This window comes from Sciurus carolinensis, chromosome 7 (genome assembly GCF_902686445.1).
Source record: "Sciurus carolinensis chromosome 7, mSciCar1.2, whole genome shotgun sequence".
In the NCBI taxonomy this organism is placed as follows: domain Eukaryota; kingdom Metazoa; phylum Chordata; class Mammalia; order Rodentia; family Sciuridae; genus Sciurus; species Sciurus carolinensis.
The window spans coordinates 44,825,519-44,847,146 of NC_062219.1; positions in this window are offsets into that span (position 1 = coordinate 44,825,519).

Here is a 21,628-nt window from a genome sequence, read left to right on the forward strand (position 1 = left end):
ATTATTTGGCTTTTTCATGTGTTTAGCTTTTGTTTCTATTTTTATTTTGCTTCTGAGTTGTAAAAATTTTGCCAGACGAATATTTAGCAAATACTGTCTCTTTACTTTGTTGTTTCCTTTGCCGGCTGGAAGTTTTTTTTGTTTTTTGGGGGTGTTTTTGTTGTTGTTGTTGTTGTTGTTGTGTTGTGCTGCATTTTGATTTACAGTGCTGGAGTTGGAACCCAGGGCTTCACACATGTTAGGCAAGTGCTCTATCACTGAGCTAAACCCCATTGCAGAAGTTTTTAAAGTTTGATCATCTCTCACTGATCTGTCTCCCTGGAGTCTCTTTCTCACCTCTCTCATACTAACAAGCCAACATCTATTAATTCCTCCTTCGCTCTCACTATAAATTTTTACCTCCGTCTTCTCTTCTTCTCCCTTATAAACACCACATCCTACACTAATTCTGTTCCCTCTTTCTCCATCATTTGAAATGGTAAGCCCTTTTAGCCACCTTACTGTTTATAATGCAGACAATAACTGAACACGTCATTTCTGTTTATTGCAACAAACTGTAGATGCCTTATAGGAGCCATTTGGTTTAAGGCTGTATACTGTACTATTTGCAATGGGTACTGTTAATATTGGTCTCCCCATAAAAGTGAGGTACTAGAAACCTTCAGGGACACTATAAGACTACAGGGTAGAAATTGTACTGCTTCAGATCCATACTGATAGTGGGAAGGCACACAAACAACGTGTAAAAATAAGGGAACAAAGCACCTCAAAAACTAAGATGTTCCCAAAACAAAATTCATAGACAACACAATAGAAAAAATGTCAGAGAAGGAGTTTAGAAGGTACATCATTAGAAAAATCTTCAAAATAAAGGATGGTATTAGAGAGAAAATGCAGGAAGTGAAAGATCACTTCAATAAAGAGGCAGAGATTATAAAAAGGAATCAAGCAGGAATCCTCAAAATGAAGTAAGCAATAAACCAAATTAAAAATTCAATGGAAAGTATCAGCAACAGAGTAGACCACTTGGAAGAGAGAACCTCAGACAATGAAGACAAAATATATACTCTTGAAAATAAGGTCAACCACACAGAGAAGATGGTAAGAAACAATAAATAAAAGGAATATGGGATAATATGAAAAAAACAAATTTAAAATTTACTGGGATAGAAGAAGGCACAGAAATACAAACCAAAGGAATACACAATCATTTCAATGATATATAATATTAGAGAATTTACCAAATCTAAAGAGGTTTATAGAACCCCGAATGTACAATATTACATCAGGCCCACACCAAGGTACATTATAATGAGAATGACTAACATACAGAATAAAGATAGAATTTTAAAGGGTGTGAGATAAAAATATCAAATTATATCTATGGGGAAACCAATTTGATTCTCAGCTGATTTCTCAACCCATACCCTCAATGCCAGGAGGTCCTAGAATTATATATATCACGCACTGAAAGAAAATGGATGCCAACCAAGAATTTTATATCCAGCAAATCTACGCTTCAGATTGGAAGATGAAATTAAAAACTTCCATGATAAGCAAAAGTTAAAAGAATTAACAACTAGAAACCTGCACTACAGAATATTCTCAGCAAAATATTCCATGAGGAGGAAATGAAAAAAATAAAACAAAAAAATAATGAACACCAGCAAGAGAGGAACTACACTAAAGTAAAAGTCAATCAAAGGTGAAACTAAGTCAAGTTTAAAACCAAAAATAAACCAAAATGACCAGGAATACAAATGATATAATCAATAATAACTCTGAATCTTAATGGCCTAGGTTCAACAATCAAAAGATATACACTGGAGTGGGTTTCAAGATGGCGGACTAGAGGGCGCCTGCATTTCACGTTGCTCCAGGACTCAGGATTCAAAAGAGGAGATAGTGAGTGACTTGGGACCAACTCAAAGCCACCGGGTGAGTCTCTCCCGTTGGGGAAGCGTCCCGGATGGGGCGGTAGCCCCGGAACACAGGGAACTTTGTGAAGTAGAGTTGCCTGGCGAGACACCCCTCCCCCAGCTGGAGCGGTAAACACGGACAGCGGGGAACTTTGCAGAGGAGGCCGAGCAGCACAACGCTTGATTTCGGAGCAACCTGCTGGGGCTCCGGCGGCTGCCAAAGGAAGAGCTGGGCGGCAAGCTATTTGGACTCAGGAGGTGCGCACCGAGTTGCTTGGTCTCCAAGTGCCCACACAGAACACCGGGTGGCTGCCTGGAGGAAGAGGTAAGCAGCGGGTCACTGGGGCTCGGAACATATGTACAAGGCTCCAGGTGGCTGCTCAGAGGAGGGGTCGCATAGCCAGGCGATTAGATGCAAAGCATGGTCCAGTCCGGGAACCTAGGTGCCTTTTGTTGAAAGAGCTACACAGAGACAAGCTGAGGGACGGAGGGAAGGTTCCAGGAGTGCGGGCAGCTTCTCTGAGGAGGGGCAACCTAAGGAGACTCGTCTGCGAAGGGCAGGGCTCCCAGGCCCAGGAGGTAGGTCCGGGCCCCTGGGAACGTTGCCTGGGAAGGCTGCCCTGCCTAGGTGGTAGTTGTGGACTGAGGGGAACCTCTAGGAGGGGAAATGACCAGTGAGACCTCCCCATCAGGTGAGTCTTCCCCGCCAGGTGAGGTTTTCCCACAAGGACGATAAAACCAGAGACACAGACCCAAACAGGCCTTGCCCCAGCCCGCAGCCTAGTTCCCCTTTGGATGACCATTGGTCAACAAGTAGAGGCACCTCTGCCCACTAGCAGGGAATATACCCCACCTGAAGACCAACACCCCTAGAGAGGCAGTTTCCTTGGGGAGCACTGCAGTACCAACTTCCTCTAAGACTTCAGGCTACTGAAGGATAAGAGGGGATACACTAGCAATCTTCAGGGACATTATAAATCAATAGAGGAAATCTGCAACATCTCAGCAGTCCACTGATACCTGAACGACATGAGAAAACAAGGGAAGAAATTGCCCCAAACAAATCTGGATGTTACATCAATAAAATCCAATGACAGCATGGCAGAAGAAATATCAGAAAGGGAGTTCAGCATGTACATAATTAACATAATAAGGGAAGCAAACGATGAAATGAAAGAGCAAATGCAGGCATTGAATGAATGCACCAATAGACAGTTAAAAGAGCAAATACAGGAAGCAAAAGACCATTTCAATAAAGAGTTAGAGATATTGAAAAAAAAACAAACAGAAATCCTTGAAATGAAGGAAACAATAAACCAAATTAAGAACTCCATAGAAAGCACAACCAATAGGATAGAACACCTGGAAGACAGAACCTCAGATATTGAAGAAAAATATTTAACCTTGAAAACAAAGTGGAACAAACAGAGAAGATGGTAAGAAATCATGAACAGAATCTCCAAGAACTATGGGATATCATGAAAAGGCCAAATTTGAGAATTATTGGGATTGAGGAAGGCTTAGAGAAACAAATCAAAGGAATGAACAATCTATTCAATGAGATAATTTCAGAAAATTTCCCAAATCTGAAGAATGAAATGGAAAATCAAGTTCAAGAGGCTTATAGGACTCCAAATACACAAAATTACAACAGACCCACACCAAGGCACATTATAATGAAAATACCTAACATACAAAATAAAGACAGAATCTTAAAGGCTGTGAGAGAAAAGAACCAAATTACATTCAGGGGGAAACCAATACGGATATCAGCAGATTTTTCAATCCAGACCTTAAAAGCTAGAAGGGCCTGGAATAACATTTTTCAAACCCTAAAAGAAAATGGATGCCAACCAAGAATCTTATACCCAGCAAAACTTACCTTCAGATTTGACGACGAAATAAAATCCTTCCATGATAAACAAAAGCTAAAAGAATATACAAAAAGAAAGCCAGCATTACAGAACATTCTCAGCAAAATATTCCATGAAGAAGAGATGAAAAACAAAGAAGCAAATCAGTAAAGGGAGGAGCTATCCTAAAGGAACTCTCAAATAAAGAGAAACCAAGTCGTGTCAAAAATAAACAAATAAATGAATAAAATGAGTCAAATGACTGGGAATACAAATCATATCTCAATAATAACCCTGAATATTAATGGCCTGAATTCATCAATCAAAAGACATAGACTGGTAGATTGGATAAAAAAGAAAGATCCAACAATATGTTGACTGCAAGAGACTCATCTCATAGAAAGAGATACCCATAGACTAAAGGTGAAAGGATGGGAAAAAACATACCATGCACATGGACCGAGCAAAAAAGCTGGAGTATCCATCCTCATTTCAGATAATGTGGACTTCAAGCCAAAGTTAGTCAGAAGGGATAAAGAAGGACATTTCATACTGCTTAAGGGAACTATAAATCAGCAAGACATAACAATCATAAATATCTATGCCCCAAACAGTGGCTCACCCATGTATGTCAAACAAATCCTTCTCAAACTCAGAAACCAAATAGACCATAATACAATACTACTACGTGATTTTAACACGCCTCTCTCACCACTGGACAGATCTTCCAAACAAAAATTGAACAAAGAAGCCATAGATCTCAATAACACAATCAATAATTTAGACTTAACAGACATTTATAGAATATACCATCCAATGAAGAGTGAATACACTTTCTTCTCAGCAGCACATGGCTCCTTCTCCAAAATAGACCATACATTATGCCACAAAGCTAATGTTAGCAAATATAAGAAGATAGAGACACTTCCTTGTATTTTATCAGATCATAATGGATTGAAATTAGAAATAAATGAAAGAGTAAAAAACAGAAATTACTCCAACATCTGGATATTAAACAATATGCTATTATATGATGAATGGATAACAGAAGATATTAGGAAGGAAATTAAAAAATTCTTAGAGGTAAATGAGAACAAAGAAACATCATATCAAAATCTCTGGGACACTATGAAAGCAGTACTTAGAGGAAAATTTATTTCATGGGGCGCATTCAATAAAAGAAGTAAAACTCAAAAAATAAACGACCTAACACTACAGCTCAAAGCCCTAGAAAAAGAAGAACAGACCAACACCAAAAGTAGTAGAAGATAGGAAATAGTTAAACTCAGAGCTGAAATCAACGAAATTGAAACAATAGAAACAATACAAAAAATTGACAAAATAAATAGTTGGTTCTTCGAAAAAATAAACAAAATTGATAAATCTTTAGCCATACTAACAAAGAGAAGACGAGAGAAAACCCAAATCACCAAAATTCGGAATGAACAAGGAAATATCACAACAGACACGATTGAAATACAATACATAATTAGAAGCTATTTTGAAAATCTATACTCCAACAAAATAGAAAATTTCGAAGATATCAACAAGTTTCTAGAGACGTATGAATTGCCTAAACTAAACAAGGAGGACATACACATTTTAAATAGATGAATTTCAAATAATGATATAGAAGAAGTCATCAATAGCTTACCAACAAAGAAAAGTCAAGGACCTGATGGTTTCTCAGCCGAGTTCTACAAAACCTTTAAAGAAGAACTCATTCCAATACTTTTCAAAGTACTCCATGAAATAGAAGAGGAGGGAACCCTCCCAAACTCATTCTATGAAGCCAATATCACCCTGATATCTAAACTAGACAGAGACACATCGAGGAAAGAAAATTTTAGACCAATATCCTTAATGAATATCAACGCAAAAATTCTCAACAAAATTTTAGCAAATCGCATACAAAAACATATTAAAAAGATAGTGCACCATGATCAAGTGGGTTTCATCCCAGGGATGCAAGGTTGGTTCAACATCAGGAAATCAATAAATGTCATTCACCATATCAATAGACTTAAAGTCAAGAATCACATGATTATTTCAATAGATGCAGAAAAAGCATTTGATAAAATACAGCACCCCTTCATGCTCAAAACACTAGAAAAAATAGGGATAGTGGGAACGTCCCTTAACATTGTAAAGGCCATCTACGCTAAACCCATGGCTAATATCATTCTTAATGGTGAAAAACTGAAAGCATTCCCCCTAAAATCTGGAACAAGGCAGGGATGCCCTCTTTTACCACTCCTATTCAATATCGTCCTTGAAACTCTAGCCAGAGCAATCAGACAAACCAAAGAAATTAAAGGGATACGAATAGGAAAAGAAGAACTCAAACTATCCCTATTTGCTGATGATATGATTATATACTTAGAGGAACCAGGAAATTTCACCAGAAAACTCTTAGAACTCATAAGTGAATATAGTAAAGTAGCGGGATATAAGATCAATGCTCATAAATCTAATGCATTTTTATACATAAGTGATGAATCTTCAGAAAGAGAAGTTAGGAAAACTACCCCATTCACAATAGCCTTGGGAAAAATAAAATACGTGGGAATCAATCTCACAAAAGAGGTGGAAGACCTCTACAATGAGAACTACAGAACACTAAAGAAAGAAATTAAAGAACACCTTAGAAGATGGAAAGATCTCCCATGTTCCTGGATAGGCAGAATTAATATTGTCAAAATGGCCATACTACCAATAGTGCTATACAGATTCAATGCAATTTCAATTAAAATCCCAATGATGTACCTTACAGAAAGAGAACAAGCAATCATGAAATTCATCTGGAAGAATAAGAAACCCAGAATTACTAAAGCAATCCTTCGCAGGAAAAATGAAGCAGGGGGTATTGCAATACCAGAACTTCAACTCTATTACAAAGCAATAGTAACAAAAACAGCATGGTATTGGTACCAAAATAGACAGGTAGATCAATGGTACAGAATAGAGGACACAGACACAAACCCAAATAAATATAATTTTGTCATACTAGACAAAGGGGCCAAAAATATGCAATGGAGAAAAGATAGCCTCTTCAACAAATGGTGCTGGGAGAATTGGAAATCCATATGCAACAGAATGAAACTAAACCCATATCTCTCACCATGCACGAAATTAAACTCAAAATGGATAAACACATCAGAATCAGACCAGAGACTTTGCATCTTATAGAAGAAAAAGTAGGTCCAGATCTTCAACATGTCGGCTTAGGACCAGACTTCCTCAACAGGACTCCCATAGCACAAGAAATAAAAGCAAGAATCAACAACTGGGATAGATTCAAACTAAAAAGCTTTCTCGCAGCAAAGCAATCTATCAGCAATGCGAAGAAAGAGCCTACAGAGTGGGAGAAAATCTTTGCCAATCATACTTCAGATAGAGCACTAATCTCCAGAATCTATAAAGAACTCAAAAAACTCAACACCAAGACTACAAATAACCCAATCGACAAATGGTCTAAGGAAATGAACAGACACTTCACAGAAGAAGACCTACAAACAATCAACAAACATATGGAAAAATGTTCAACATCTCTAGTAATAAGAGAAATGCAAATCAAAACCACCCTAAGATTCCATCTCACCCCAATTAGAATGGCGATTATCAAGAATACATGCAACAACAGGTGTTGACGAGAATGTGGGGGAAAAAGGTACACTCATACATTGCTGGTGGGGTTGCAAATTAGTGCAGCCACTCTGGAAAGCAGTATGGAGATTCCTTAGAAAACTTGGAATGGAATTACCATTTGACCCAGCTATCCCACTCCTTGGCCTATACCCAAAGGACTTACAATCAGCATACTACAGAGATACAGCCACATCAATGTTCATTGCTGCTCAATTCACCATAGCCAGATTGTGGAACCAATCTAGATGTCCTTCAGTTGATGAATGGATAAAGAAACTATAGCATATATATACAATGGAATATTACTCAGCCATAAAGAATGATAAAATTATGACATTTGCAGGCAAATGGATGAAATTGGAGAATATCATGCTAAGTGAGATAAGCCAATCTCAAAAAACCAAAGGAAGAATGATCTCACTGATAAGTGGATGATGGTACATAATGGGGCATGGGAGGGGTTAGTTTTAGGGTTAGAGTGAGGGTTAGGGAGGGGGGCAATAATGGGGGAAGGAAGGACTGTATAGAGGGAAAAGAGGGATGGGAGGGGTGGGGGGAAGGGAAAAATAACAGAATGAATCAACCAACATTACCCTATGTAAATTTATGATTACACAAATGGTATGCCTTTACTCTATGTACAAACAGAGAAACAACATGTATCCCATTTGTTTACAATAAAAAAAAGAAAAAAAAAAGATATAGACTGGTAGATTGAATTACAAAAAAGACCCAAGAATATGCTGTCTTCAAGAGACTCATCTCCTAGGAAAACATATCCACAGACTGAAAGTGAAAGTTTAGGAAAAAACATCACTCACATGGACTGCATCAACAAACAGAGTTTTCCATCTTCATATCAGATAAAGTGGACTTCAAGTCAAAGTTAGAAATGAGAAAGTAGGGCCTTCATACTGCTTCAGTGAATCATATATCAATAATACATACCAGTTGTAAATATTTATGCCCCAAACAAGGAGCATCTATATATATATCGCACAAACGCTTCTCAATTTCAAGAATCAAATAGTCCACAACACAATAATACTGGGTGATTTTAACACAACTCTCTCTCCACTGGACAAATCTTCCAGACAAAAACTAAACAAAGAAACTATAAACTTAAATAATATAATCAATAATTCATATGTAAATGGATATATAGAGAGTATTTCACCATCAATGAGCAAATATATTTTCTTCTCAGTAACACATGGATTCTTCTCTAAAATAGACCACATATTATGCCACAAACCAACTCTTAGCAAATACAAAAAATAGAAATACTACCATGCATTCTATCAGATCATAATGCAATGAAACTGGAAACGAAGGTAAAATAAAAAAATAGAAGCTACTCCAACACCTGAAGACTAAATAACATGATATTGAATGATGAATGGATAGCAGAAGAAATCATAGGAGGCAATAAAAAAATACTTAGAGGTAAATGAGAACACCAATACAATATATGAAAATCTCTGGGACATTACTAAGGCAGTGTTAAGAGGAAAGTTCATTGAATTGAATTCATTCATTAAAAGAATAAAATGTCAACAAATAAACAGCTAACGTTACATCTCAAACCCATAGAAAAAGAACAAATCAACACCAAAAGTAGTAGAAGACAGGAAATAATTAAAATCAGTGCTGAAATTAATGAAATTGAAACAAAAGAAAAAAATTCAAATAATTGACAAAACGAAAAGATGGTTCTTTGAAAAAGTAAATAATATTGAAAAACCCTTAGCTCTGCTAATGAAGAAAAAGAGAAAATTCAAATTACTAAAATTTGTGATGAAAGAGAAAATATCACTACAGACACTACTGAGATACAAAAGATAATTAGAAACCATTTTGAAAATTTATGCTCCAATAAAATAGAAAAATCACAAAGACGTCAACAAATTTCTAGAGACATAATATCTACTCAAACTGAATTAGAAAGACATACATGATTTGAACAGATCAGTTTCAAGCAACAAAATACAAGACACCATCAAAAGTCTACCAATTGAGAAAAGCTCAGGACCAGGATTCTCAAGCAAGTTCTTCTATAAGACCCTCAAAGAAGAATTAACACCAACACTTCTCAAATTATTCCATGAAATAGAAAAGGAGGAAACCCTTCCAAACTCATTCTGAGACTAATATCACTCTGATACCAAAACCAGAAAAAGACACATCAAGGAAAGAAAACCTCAGACCAATATCCCTGATGAACATAGACACAAAAATTCTCAATAGAATTCTGGTAAATCGCATACAAAAACATATTGAAAAGATAGTACGCCACGATCAAGTGGGGTTGATGCTCAGGATTCAAGATTGGTTCAACATATGGAAATCAATAAACATAATTCATCACATCAATAGACTTAAAAGGCAAGAATCATATGATCATCTCAATAGATGTAGAAAAAGCATTTGACAAAATACAGTGCCTCTTCATGTTCACAACACCAGAAAAATTAGGGATAGTAGGAACAGACCTCAACATGTAAAAGCTATATATGCTAAACCCAAGGCCAGCATCATTCTAAATGGAGAAAAATTGAAGGCATTCCCTCTAAAAACTGGATCAAAACAGGGATGCCCTCTATCACCACCTCTATTCAACATAGTCCTTAAAACTCTAGCCAGAGCAATCCAACAGATGAAAGAAATTAAAGGGATATGAATAGAAAAAGAATAACTCAAACTCTCACTATTTGCCAATGACATGATTCTGTATTTAGAGGATCCAAAGAAAAATTCCACCAGAAAACTTCGAGAACTAATGATTGAATTCAGCAAAGTAGCAGGATATAAAATCAACACCCATAAATCTAATGCATTTGTATACATCAGTGATGAATCCTCTGAAAGAGAAATTAGGAAAAATACCCCATTCACAAAAGTCTCAAGAAAAAAATACTTGGAAATCCACCCAACAAAAGATGTGAAAGATCTTTACAATGAAAACTACAGAACACTAAAGAAAGAAATTGAAGAAGATCTTAGAAGATGAAAAAATCTCCCATGCTCCTTGATAAGCAGGATTAATGTTGTCAAATGGTCATACTATCAAAACTGCTACACAGATTTAATGCAATTCCAGCTAACATCTCAGTGACATTCTTCATAGAACTAGAAAAAGCAATCATGAAATTCACATGAAAAAAATAAGAGACCCACAATAGCCAAAGAAATCCTTAGTAAGAAAAGTGATGCAAGAGACACTCATAATACCAGACCTTAAACTATATTACTGACATATAGTAACAAAAACAGCATGGTATTGGCACCAAAATAGACATGAGGACCAATGGTACAGAATAGAAGTTACAGACACAAACCTACATAAATACAGTTATCTCATAGTAGACAAAGGAACCAAAAGCATACATTGGAGAAAAGATAGCCTCTTCAACAAATGGTGTTGGGAAAACTGGAAATCCATATGTAGCAAAATAAATTAAACTTCTCTCTCTCACCCTACACAAAAATCATCTCAAAGTGGATCAAAAGACCTAGGCACTAGAATATAGACTCTGTGCCTATTAGAAGAAAAAGTAGACAAAAATCTTCATCATGTAGGCTTGGGACCTGACATCCTTAACAACACTCCTAAAGTGCAAGGAATAAAATCAAGAATCAGTAAATTGAATGGGTTCACACTAAAAACTTCTCAGCAAAAGAAACAATCAACAATGTGAAGAAAGAGCCTACAGAATGAGAGAAAATCTTTACCCCATATACCTCAGATAGAGCATTAATCTCCAGGATATGTAAAGAACTCAAAAAACTCAACACCAATAAATAAATAAATAAATAACCCAAAATAAAATCAATAAATGAGCTAAGGAACTGAACAGACACTTCATAGAAGAAGATATACAATCAACAAATGTATGAAAAAATGTTCAACCTCTCTAGCAATTACAGAAATACAAATCAAAACAACTCTACAATGCATCTCACTCTGGTAAGAATGGCAATTAACAAGAATACAAGCAACAATAAGTGTTGACAAGGATGTGGGAATAAAGGTACACTCATACCCTGCTGGTGGGACTGCAAATTGGTGCAACCACTCTAGAAAGCGGTATGGCGATTCCTCTGACAACTTGGAATGAAACCACCATTTAACCAGCTATCCCTCCTCGACTTATACCCAAAGGACTTAAAATCAGCATACTACAGTGACGCAGTCACATAAATGTTTATAGCAGCTCAATTCACAATAACCGAAGTATGGAAACAACCTAGATACCCTTCAGCAGATGAATGGATAAAGAAAATGTAGTAAATATATGCAATGGAATATTACTCAGCCTTAAATAAGAATGAAATTATGGCATTTGTAGGTAAATGAATGGAGCTAGAGGATATCATGCTAAGCAAAATAAGCCAACCTCAAGAAAACCAAAGACTGAATGTTTTCTCTGATAAGCAGATGCTGATCCACAATGGAGGTGGGGATAGGGAAGAATGAAGGAACTTCGGATTGGGTAAAAGGGAGTAAGGGGAGGGGAGACGGTGTGGGGTGGAAAGGATGGTGGATTGAGATAAACATTATTACCCTAAGTACATGTATGACTATACTACCAGTGTGACTCTGCACCATGTACAGCCAAAGGAATGAGAAGTTGTGCTCCATTTGTGTACAGTGTGTCAAAATGCATTCTACTGTCATTTATAACTAATTAGAACAAATGAAAAAATAAATAAAATAGCAAAGAGAATTTTATTTATTAAAATCAAAAAGTTTGATCAAATTCCATTTACTTTTACCATTGTTACCTGTGCTTTGGGGAAATTATTTTCTATTCCAGTGTTCCCCTTTGCTTCCTTCTAGTTATTCCCCAGCTTCAGGTCTTATATTTAAGCCTTTAATCCATTTTGAGTTGGTTTTTGTTACTTTTGAGGAAAGGAGGGTCAAGTTTCATTGATCTGCTTTGTAGATATCCAGTTTCCCAGCACCATCTATGAAAAGACTGTCTTTTCTGCAATGCATGTTCTTAGCAGCTTTGAAAAGATGAATTGGCTGTAGAACATTGGTTTATTTCCAGGGTCTCAATTTTTTAAGTTCCATTCTTGTGTGTCTATTTATACCAACAGCATGCTGTTTTAATTGCTATAGCTTTACAGTGGGTTTTGAAGTCTGTTTGTGCAATGCCTTCTACTTTGTTCTTCATGCTTAAGATTGCTTTGGGTATTTGAAGTGTTTGTGATTCCTGATAAATGTTAGGATTTTTTTTTCTAGTTTGCTGAAGATCGTCTTTGGTATTTTGATAGGGATTGCATTGAACCTTTAGATTGTTTTTGGTAATACAGATATTTTAACAATATTTATTCTTCAATGTCATGAACACAGGTTGTTTCCATTTTTTGTTTCCCTTCAATATCCTTGATCATTATTTCACAGTTTTTATTGTGATATCTTTCAACCCAAAGATTGAATTTATTCCTAGGTATATTTTGGTAGTTATTGAAGTAACATTGATTTCTTGATTTCTACTTTGTATATTGGTGCATAGTAATGCTAATGATTTATGCATATTTATTTTGCATCCTGAAACTTTGCTGAATTAATTTATTAATTCTAGTAGTTTTTTTGGTTAAGGCTTTGGGTTTTTTTGTATCTCAAAGCATGTCACTTATATACAGTAACAATTTAACTTACTTTATTCCAACTTGGATCCCCTTTTAATTTCTTTTTCTCACTGGATTTCTCTGGCTAGGAGTTACAGTACTATGTTGAATAAAACTGGTGATAATGGGCGTACTTGTCTTACTCTAGATTTTAAAGAGAAAACTTTCAGCATTTCCTCATTCAGTATAATGATTACTGTTGGATTGGTATACCAGGTCTTTATTATGTTGAGGTATATTCTTTCTATACCTTATTTGTTCAGTTTTCTCCAGAAGCAATGTTGAATTATACCAAATGACTTTTCTTTATCTATTGATTATGTGTTGTTTAGTCATCATTCTGTTGACATGGTACATCATTTTTATTGATTTTCATATGATAACCATTCTTGAATCCTTGGGATGAATCCCACTTAATCATGGTGAATAATCTGATATGGGATTCAATTTGCTAGTGTGTTGTTGAGGATTTTTGATCTATGTTCATCAAGGATTTTGACCTGTATTTTTTTCTTTATCTTTGTTGTGTTTTGTCCTTGTCCGGTTTTTATTTTCAAGATAATACTGGTCTCATAGAATCTGGAAGCGTTCCTTCCTCTTCAATTCTTTGGAATAATTAAAGGAGAAATGGTATTAGTTCTTCCATGTTTGGTAGAATGCAGTAGTAAAGTAAAATGATCCTGAGCATTTCTTTGATGGAAAAACTTTTATTACTGATTCATCTCTTTACTTCTTCTTTGTCTCCAGGTTTTTAATGCCTCCATGAGTCAGTATTGATAGGATGATTGACTAGGAATTTATTCATCTCTTCTAAGTTATCAAATTTCTTGTCATGTAGTGGATCATAATAATCTCCAATGACACTATATCTCTGTGGTGTTGGTTGTAATGTCTTTCTTCTCATCTCTGCTGTTATTTATTTGAGTTTTCTTTCTTAGTGAGTCTATTTAAGGGTTTGCCAATTTTCTTTTTGAAGGAACAGTTCTTTGAATTGTTTTGTTGATATTTTGTACTTTTTTATTTTCTATTTCATATATTTTGTTCTGATTTTTATTATTTCTTTCCTTCTACTAATTTTGGGTTTGTTGTTGTTGTTTTGGTTTTTTACTTCCTTGAGGCACTGTGAGAGGTTGTTTATTCAAGATCATTCTTATTTTCCAATGTAGGAGTTGAAGGCTATAAACTTTATATCCCATAGATTTTAATTATTGTTTTCATTTTCATTTTTTGAATGATTTTTTAAAATTTTCTGATTAATCTCTTCCTTAATCCACTGGTTGTTCAGGAGTAAGTTATTTAATTTCTGTGTTATTCAAACACTTTCAAATTTCTTTCTTATTGACTTCCAATTTTATTATATTGTGGTCAGAAAAGATACTTGATATGATCTCGACTTTTTAAATGTGTAGAGTCTTGCTTTTGGACTACCATATCCTGGAGAATGTTCCATGTGCTACTGAGAAAAATGTGTATTATGCAATTGCTCTATGGGATGTTTTGTAGATGTCAATAAGATTCAACTGGGCTAATGTGCAATTCACTCTGTTGTTTATTTGTTGATTTTCTTTCTGGAAAATCTGTACCTTGTTATAATTGAGGTGTGTTTTAGTCAACTTTTTCACTGCTGTGACTAAAAGGACCCAACCAGAACAATAATAGAGGAAGAAAATTTTATTTGAGGGTTCACAGTTTCAGAGATCACAATCCATAGACAGCAGGCTCCTTGGGGTTCAAGGTGAGGCAGAACATCATGGCAGAAGGAAATGGCAGATGGCTCACATCATGATCAGGAAGCAGAGAGAGAATTCACTTGCCATATACAAATATATACTCCACAGCCACACCCCAATTCTCACCTCCTACAGCCACACCATAACACTCTAGTTACCATTCAGTTAATCCTTATCAGGGAATTAATTCACTGATTGGGTTAAGACTCATAACCCAATCATTTCTCCCCTGAACTTTCTTGCATTGTCTCACACATGAGCTTTTGGGGGATACCTCACATCCAAACCATAAGATGTTAATCCTACTATTATCATATTGGATTTTAATCTATTCCTTTAGGTCTATTAATATTTGCTTTACATATTTGGATGCTTTTGTATATATGTAAAATATACAGATGTATATTTAAAATTACTAGTTCTTATTGAATTGATCCCTTTCTCATCATAAAATGACTGTCTCTTTTTGCTATTTTTGATTTTAAGGCTATTTTATTTGACCTAAATGTAACTACTCCAGCATTCTTCTGGATTCCATTTGCATGGAATATCTTACTGTATTCCTTAACTTTCTCTCTATGCATGTCCTTGGAAGTAAAATGAGTTTTTTTTTTTTTTTAATTTTTTTTTTTATTGTAAACAAATGGGATACATGATGTTTCTCTGTTTGTACATGGCGTAAAGGCATACCATTTGTGTAATCATAAATTTACATAGGGTAATGTTGGTTGATTCATTCTGTTATTTTTTTCCCTTCCGCCCCAACCCTCCCACCCCTCTTTTCCCTCTATACAGTCCTTCCTTCCTCCATTCTTGCCCCCCTCCCTAACCCTAACTCTAACCCTAACACTAACCCCTCCCACCCCCCATTATGTGTCATCATCCACTTATTAGCGATATCATTCGTCCATTGGTTTTTTTGAGATTGGCTTATCTCACTTAGCATGATATTCTCCAGTTTCATCCATTTGCCTGCAAATGCCATAATTTTATCATTCTTTATGGCTGAATAATATTCCATTGTATATATACCACATTTTCTTTATCCATTCATCAATTGAAGGACATCTAGGTTGGTTCCACAATCTGGCTATTGTGAACTGAGCAGCTATGAATATTGATGTGGCTGTATCTCTGTAATATGCTGATTTTAAGTCCTTTGGGTATAGGCCAAGGAGTGGGATAGCTGGGTCAAATGGTGGTTCCATTTCAAGTTTTCTAAGGAGTCTCCACACTGCTTTCCACAGTGGCTGCACTAATTTGCAGCCCCACCAGCAATGTATGACTGTACCTTTCTCCCCACATCCTCGCCAACACCTGTTGTTGCATGTATTCTTGATAATCGCCATTCTAATTGGGGTGAGATGGAATCTTAGGGTGGTTTTGATTTGCATTTCTCTTATTACTAGAGATGTTGAACATTTTTCCATATGTTTGTTGATTGTTTGTAGGTCTTCTTCTGTGAAGTGTCTGTTCATTTCCTTAGACCATTTGTCGATTGGGTTATTTGTATTCTTGGTGTAGAGTTTTTTGAGTTCTTTATAGATTCTGGAGATTAGTGCTCTATCTGAAGTATGATTGCCAAAGATATTCTCCCACTCTGTAGGCTCTTTCTTCGCATTGCTGATAGTTTCCTTTGCTGAGAGAAAGCTTTTTAGTTTGAATCTATCCCAGTTATTAATTCTTGCTTTTATTTCTTGTGCTATGGGAGTCCTGTTGAGGAAGTCTGGTCCTAAGCCGACATGTTGAAGATCTGGACCTACTTTTTCTTCTATAAGATGCAAGGTCTCTGGTCTGATTCCGAGATCCTTAATCCATTTTGAGTTTAGTTTCGTGCATGGTGAGAGATATGGGTTTAGTTTCATTCTGTTGCATATGGATTTCCAATTCTCCCAGCACCATTTGTTGAAGAGGCTATCTTTTCTCCATTGCATATTGTTGGAAACTTTGTCTAGTATGAGAAAATTGTATTTATTTGGGTTTGTGTCCATGTCCTCTATTCTGTACCATTGATCCACCTTTCTATTTTGGTACCAATACCATGCCGTTTTTGTTACTATTGCTTTGTAGTAGACTTGAAGATCTGGTATTGCGATACCCCCTGCTTCACCCTTTCTGCCAAGGATTGCTTTAGCTATTCTGGGTTTTTTATTCTTCCAGATGAATTTCATAATTGCTTGCTCTATTTCTGTAAGGTATATCATTGGAATTTTAATTGGAATTGCATTGAATCTGTATAGCACTTTTGGTAGTATGGCCATTTTGACAATATTAATTCTGCCTATCCAAGAACATGGGAAATCTTTCCATCTTCTAAGGTTTTCTTGAATTTCTTTCTTTAGTGTTCTGTAGTTCTCATTGTAGAGGTCTTTCACCTCTTTTGTGAGATTGATTCCCAAGTATTTTATTTTTTTTGGAAGCTATTGTGAATGGGGTAGTTTTCCTGATTTCTCTTTCTGAAGATTCATCGCTTATGTATAAAAATGCCTTAGATTTATGTGCATTGATCTTATATCCCGCTACTTTACTGAATTCACTTATGAGTTCTAAAAGTTTTCTGGTGGAATTTCCTGGTTCCTCTAAGTATACAATCATATCATCAGCAAATAGGGATAGTTTGAGTTCTTCTTTTCCTATTCGTATCCCTTTAATTTCTTTGGTCTGTCTAATTGCTCTGGCTAGAGTTTCAAGGACGATATTGAATAGAAGTGTTGAAAGAGAGCATCCCTGCCTTGTTCCAGTTTTTAGAGAGAATGCTTTCAGTTTTTCACCATTTAGAATGAGATTAGCCATGGGCTTAGCGTAGATGGCCTTTACAATGTTAAGGAATGTTCCCACTATCCCTATTTTTTCTAGTGTTTTGAGCATGAAGACGTGCTGTATTTTATCAAATGCTTTTTCTGCATCTATCGAAATACTCATGTGATTCTTGACTTTAAGTCTATTGATATGGTGAATGACATTTATTGATTTCCTGATGTTGAACCAACCTTGCATCCCTGGGATGAAACCCACTTGATCATGGTGCACTATCTTTTTAATATGTTTTTGTATGCGATTTGCTAAAATTTTGTTGAGAATTTTTGCATCAATGTTCATTAAGGATATTGGTCTGAAATATTCTTTCCTCGATGTGTCTCTGTCTGGTTTAGGTATCAGGGTAATGTTGGCTTCATAGAATGAGTTTGGGAGGGTTCCCTCCTCTTCTATTTTATGGAATACTTTGAGAAGTATTGGAATGAGCTCTTCTTTAAAGGTTTTGTAGGACTCGGCTGAGAACCCATCTGGTCCTGGACTTTTCTTTGTTGGTAGGCTATTGATGACTTCTTTTATTTCGTTACTTGAAATTGGTCTATTTAAATTGTGTATGTCCTCCTCGTTCAGTTTAGGCAATTCATATGTCTCTAGAAACCTGTTGATGTCTTCGAAATTTTCTATTTTGTTGGAGTATAGATTTTCAAAATAGCTTCTAATTATGTTTTGTATTTCAGTTGTGTCTGTTGTGATATTTCCTTGTTCATTCCAAATTTTAGTGATTTGGGTTTTCTCTCATCTTCTCTTTGTTAGTGTGGCTAAAGATTTGTCAATTTTGTTTATTTTTTCGAAGAACCAACTATTTATTTTGTCAATTTTTTGTATTGTTTCTTTTGTTTCAATTTCGTTGATTTCAGCTCTGAGTTTAACTATTTCCTGTCTTCTACTACTTTTGGTGTAGGTCTGTTCTTCTTTTTCTAGGGCTTTGAGCTGTAGTGTTAGGTCGTTTATTTTTTGAGTTTTACTTCTTTTATTAAATGCGCTCCATGAAATAAAACTTCCTCTAAGTACTGCTTTCGTAGTGTCCCAGAGATTTTGATATGATGTTTCTTTGTTCTCATTTACCTCTAAGAATTTTTTAATTTCCTTCCTAATATCTTCTGTTATCCATTCATCATATAATAGCATATTGTTTAATCTCCAGGTGTTGGAGTAGTTTCTGTTTTTTACTCTTTCATTTATTTCTAACTTCAATCCATTATGATCTGATAGAATACAAGGTAGTGTCTCTATCTTCTTGTATTTGCTGACATTAGCTTTGTGGCATAACATATGGTCTATTTTAGAGAAGGATCCATGTGCTGCTGAGAAGAAAGTGTATTCCCTCTTGGTTGGATGGTATATTCTATAAATGTCTGTTAAGTCTAAATTATTGATTGTGTTATTGAGATCTATGGTTTCTTTGTTCAATTTTTGTTTGGAAGATCTGTCCAGTGGTGAGAGAGGCATGTTAAAATCACCTAGTATTATTGTGTTATGTTCTATTTGGTTTCTAAAATTGAGAAGGATTTGTTTAACATACATGGATGAGCCACTGTTTGGGGCATAGATGTTTATGATTGTTATATCTTGCTGATTTATGCTTCCCTTAAGCAGTATGAAATGTCCTTCTTTATCCCTTCTGACTAACATTGGCTTGAAGTCCACATTATCTGAAATGAGGATGGATACTCCAGCTTTTTTGCTGAGTCCATGTGCATGGTATGTTTTTCCCCATCCTTTCACCTTTAGTCTATGGGTATCTCTTTCTATGAGGTGAGTCTCTTGCAGTCAACATATTGTTGGATCTTTCTTTTTAATCCAATCTGCCAGTCTATGTCTTTTGATTGATGAATTCATGCCATTAACATTCAGGGTTATTATTGAGATATGATTTGTATTCCCGGTCATTTGGTTCATATTTAAAATTGTATTTATTTATTTATTTTTTGACACATCTTGGTTCCTCCTTCATTTGACAGTTCCTTTAGTGTAATTCCTCCCTTTGCTGATATGCTTCTTTGTTTTTTATCTTCTTCCTCATGAAATATTTTGCTGAGAATGTTCTGTAATGCTGGCTTTCTTTTTGTAAATTCTTTTAGCTTTTGTTTATCTTGGAATGATTTTATATCATTGTCAAATTTGAAGGTAAGTTTTGCTGGGTATAAGATTCTTGGTTGGCATCCATTTTCTTTCAGAGCTTGAAAAATGTTGTTCCAGGTCCTTCTAGCTTTTAGGGTCTGGATTGAAAAATCTGCTGATATCTGTATTGGTTTCCCCTGAATGTAATTTGGTTCTTTTCTCTCACAGCCTTTAAAATTCTGTCTTTATTTTGTATGTTAGGTATTTTCATTATAGCGTGCCTTGGTGTGGGTCTGTTGTAATTTTGTGTATTTGGAGTCATATAAGCCTCTTGGACTTGATTTTCCATTTCATTCTTCAGATTTGGGAAATTTTCTGATATTATTTCTTCAAATAGATTGTTCACTCCTTTGGTTTGTTTCTCTAAGCCTTCCTCAATCCCAATAATTCTCAAATTTGGCCTTTTCATGATATCCCATAGTTCTTGGAGATTCTGTTCATGATTTCTTACCATCTTCTCTGTTTGTTCAACTTTGCTTTCGAGGTTAAATATTTTGTCTTCAATATCTGAGGTTCTGTCTTCCAGGTGTTCTATCCTATTGGTTATGCTTTCTATGGAGTTCTTAATTTGGTTTATTGTTTCCTTCATTTCAAGGATTTCTGTTTGTTTTTTTTTTCAATATCTCTAACTCTTTATTGAAATGATCTTTTGCTTCCTGTATTTGCTCTGTTAACTGTCGATTGGTGCGATCATTCAATGCCTGCATTTGCTCTTTCATTTCATCGTTTGCTTCCCTAATCATTTTAATTATGTACATTCTGAACTCCCTTTCTGTCATTTCTTCTGCCATGCTGTCGTTGGATTTTATTGATGTAACATCTAGATTTGTTTGGGACATTTTCTTCCCTTGTTTTCTCATATTGTTCAGGAATCAGTGGGTCATTAAGATATTGCAGATTTCCTCTATTGACTTATAATGTCCCTGAAGATTGCTAGTATATCCCCTCTTATCCTTCAGTAGCCTGAAGTCTTGGAGGAAGTTGATAATGCGGAGCTCCACGAAGAAGCTGCCTCTCTAGGGGTGGTGACCCTCAGGTGGCTAGTGGGCAGCGGTGCCTCCACTTGTTGACCAATGGTCATCCAACGGGGAACTAGGCTGCGGGCTGAGGCAAGTCCTGATTGTGCCTGTGTCTCTGGTTTTACCGTCCCTGTGGAAAAACCTCACCCGGCAGGGAAGACTCACTCAGTGGGGACGTCTTGCTGGTCAGTTCCCCTCCTAAAGGTTCCCCTCAATCTACAACTACCGCCTGGGCTGGGCTGTCTTCCTCTGCAACGTTCCCAGGGGCCCGGACCTACCTCCTGGGCCTGGGAGCCTCACCCTTTGCAGATGAATCTCCTTAGGTTGCCCCTCCTCAGAGAATCTGCCCGCAGTCCTGGAAACTTCGCTCCGCCCCTAGGCGTGTCTCTGTGCGGCTCTTCCAGCAAGAAGCCACCTAGCTCCTGGGACCCTGCTCTGCACCTAATCACCTGGCTATGCGGCCCCTCCTCTGAGCCACCACCTGGAGCCCCGTACAATAACTCCGATACCCAGAGACCCGCCACACACCTCCTCCTCCGGACAGCGGCCGGGTTTCCAACGCAGTCACTAGGAGCCCAAGTAATTCACTTTGCGTCTCCTCCTCCCGCCAACCGCCCGTAGCCCTAGGCAGTCACTCCAAGTCCAAGTGACCCAGCCTGTCTCCTCCTCCTCCTCCTCAGGGTAGCCCCCTGGGTGTTCAGGAGCGGTGACTCTGAGACCAAGTAACCCACCACGCTCCTCCTCCAGGCAGGCCACCAATGTTCAGGAGCAGTCGCTTTGAGTGCAATCAACTCACCACTCGCCTCCTCCTCTGGCAACCGCCTGTGGCTCTGATGCAGTCACTCCTAGACCAAGCGACCCGCCGCGCTCCTCCTCTTCCTCCAGGC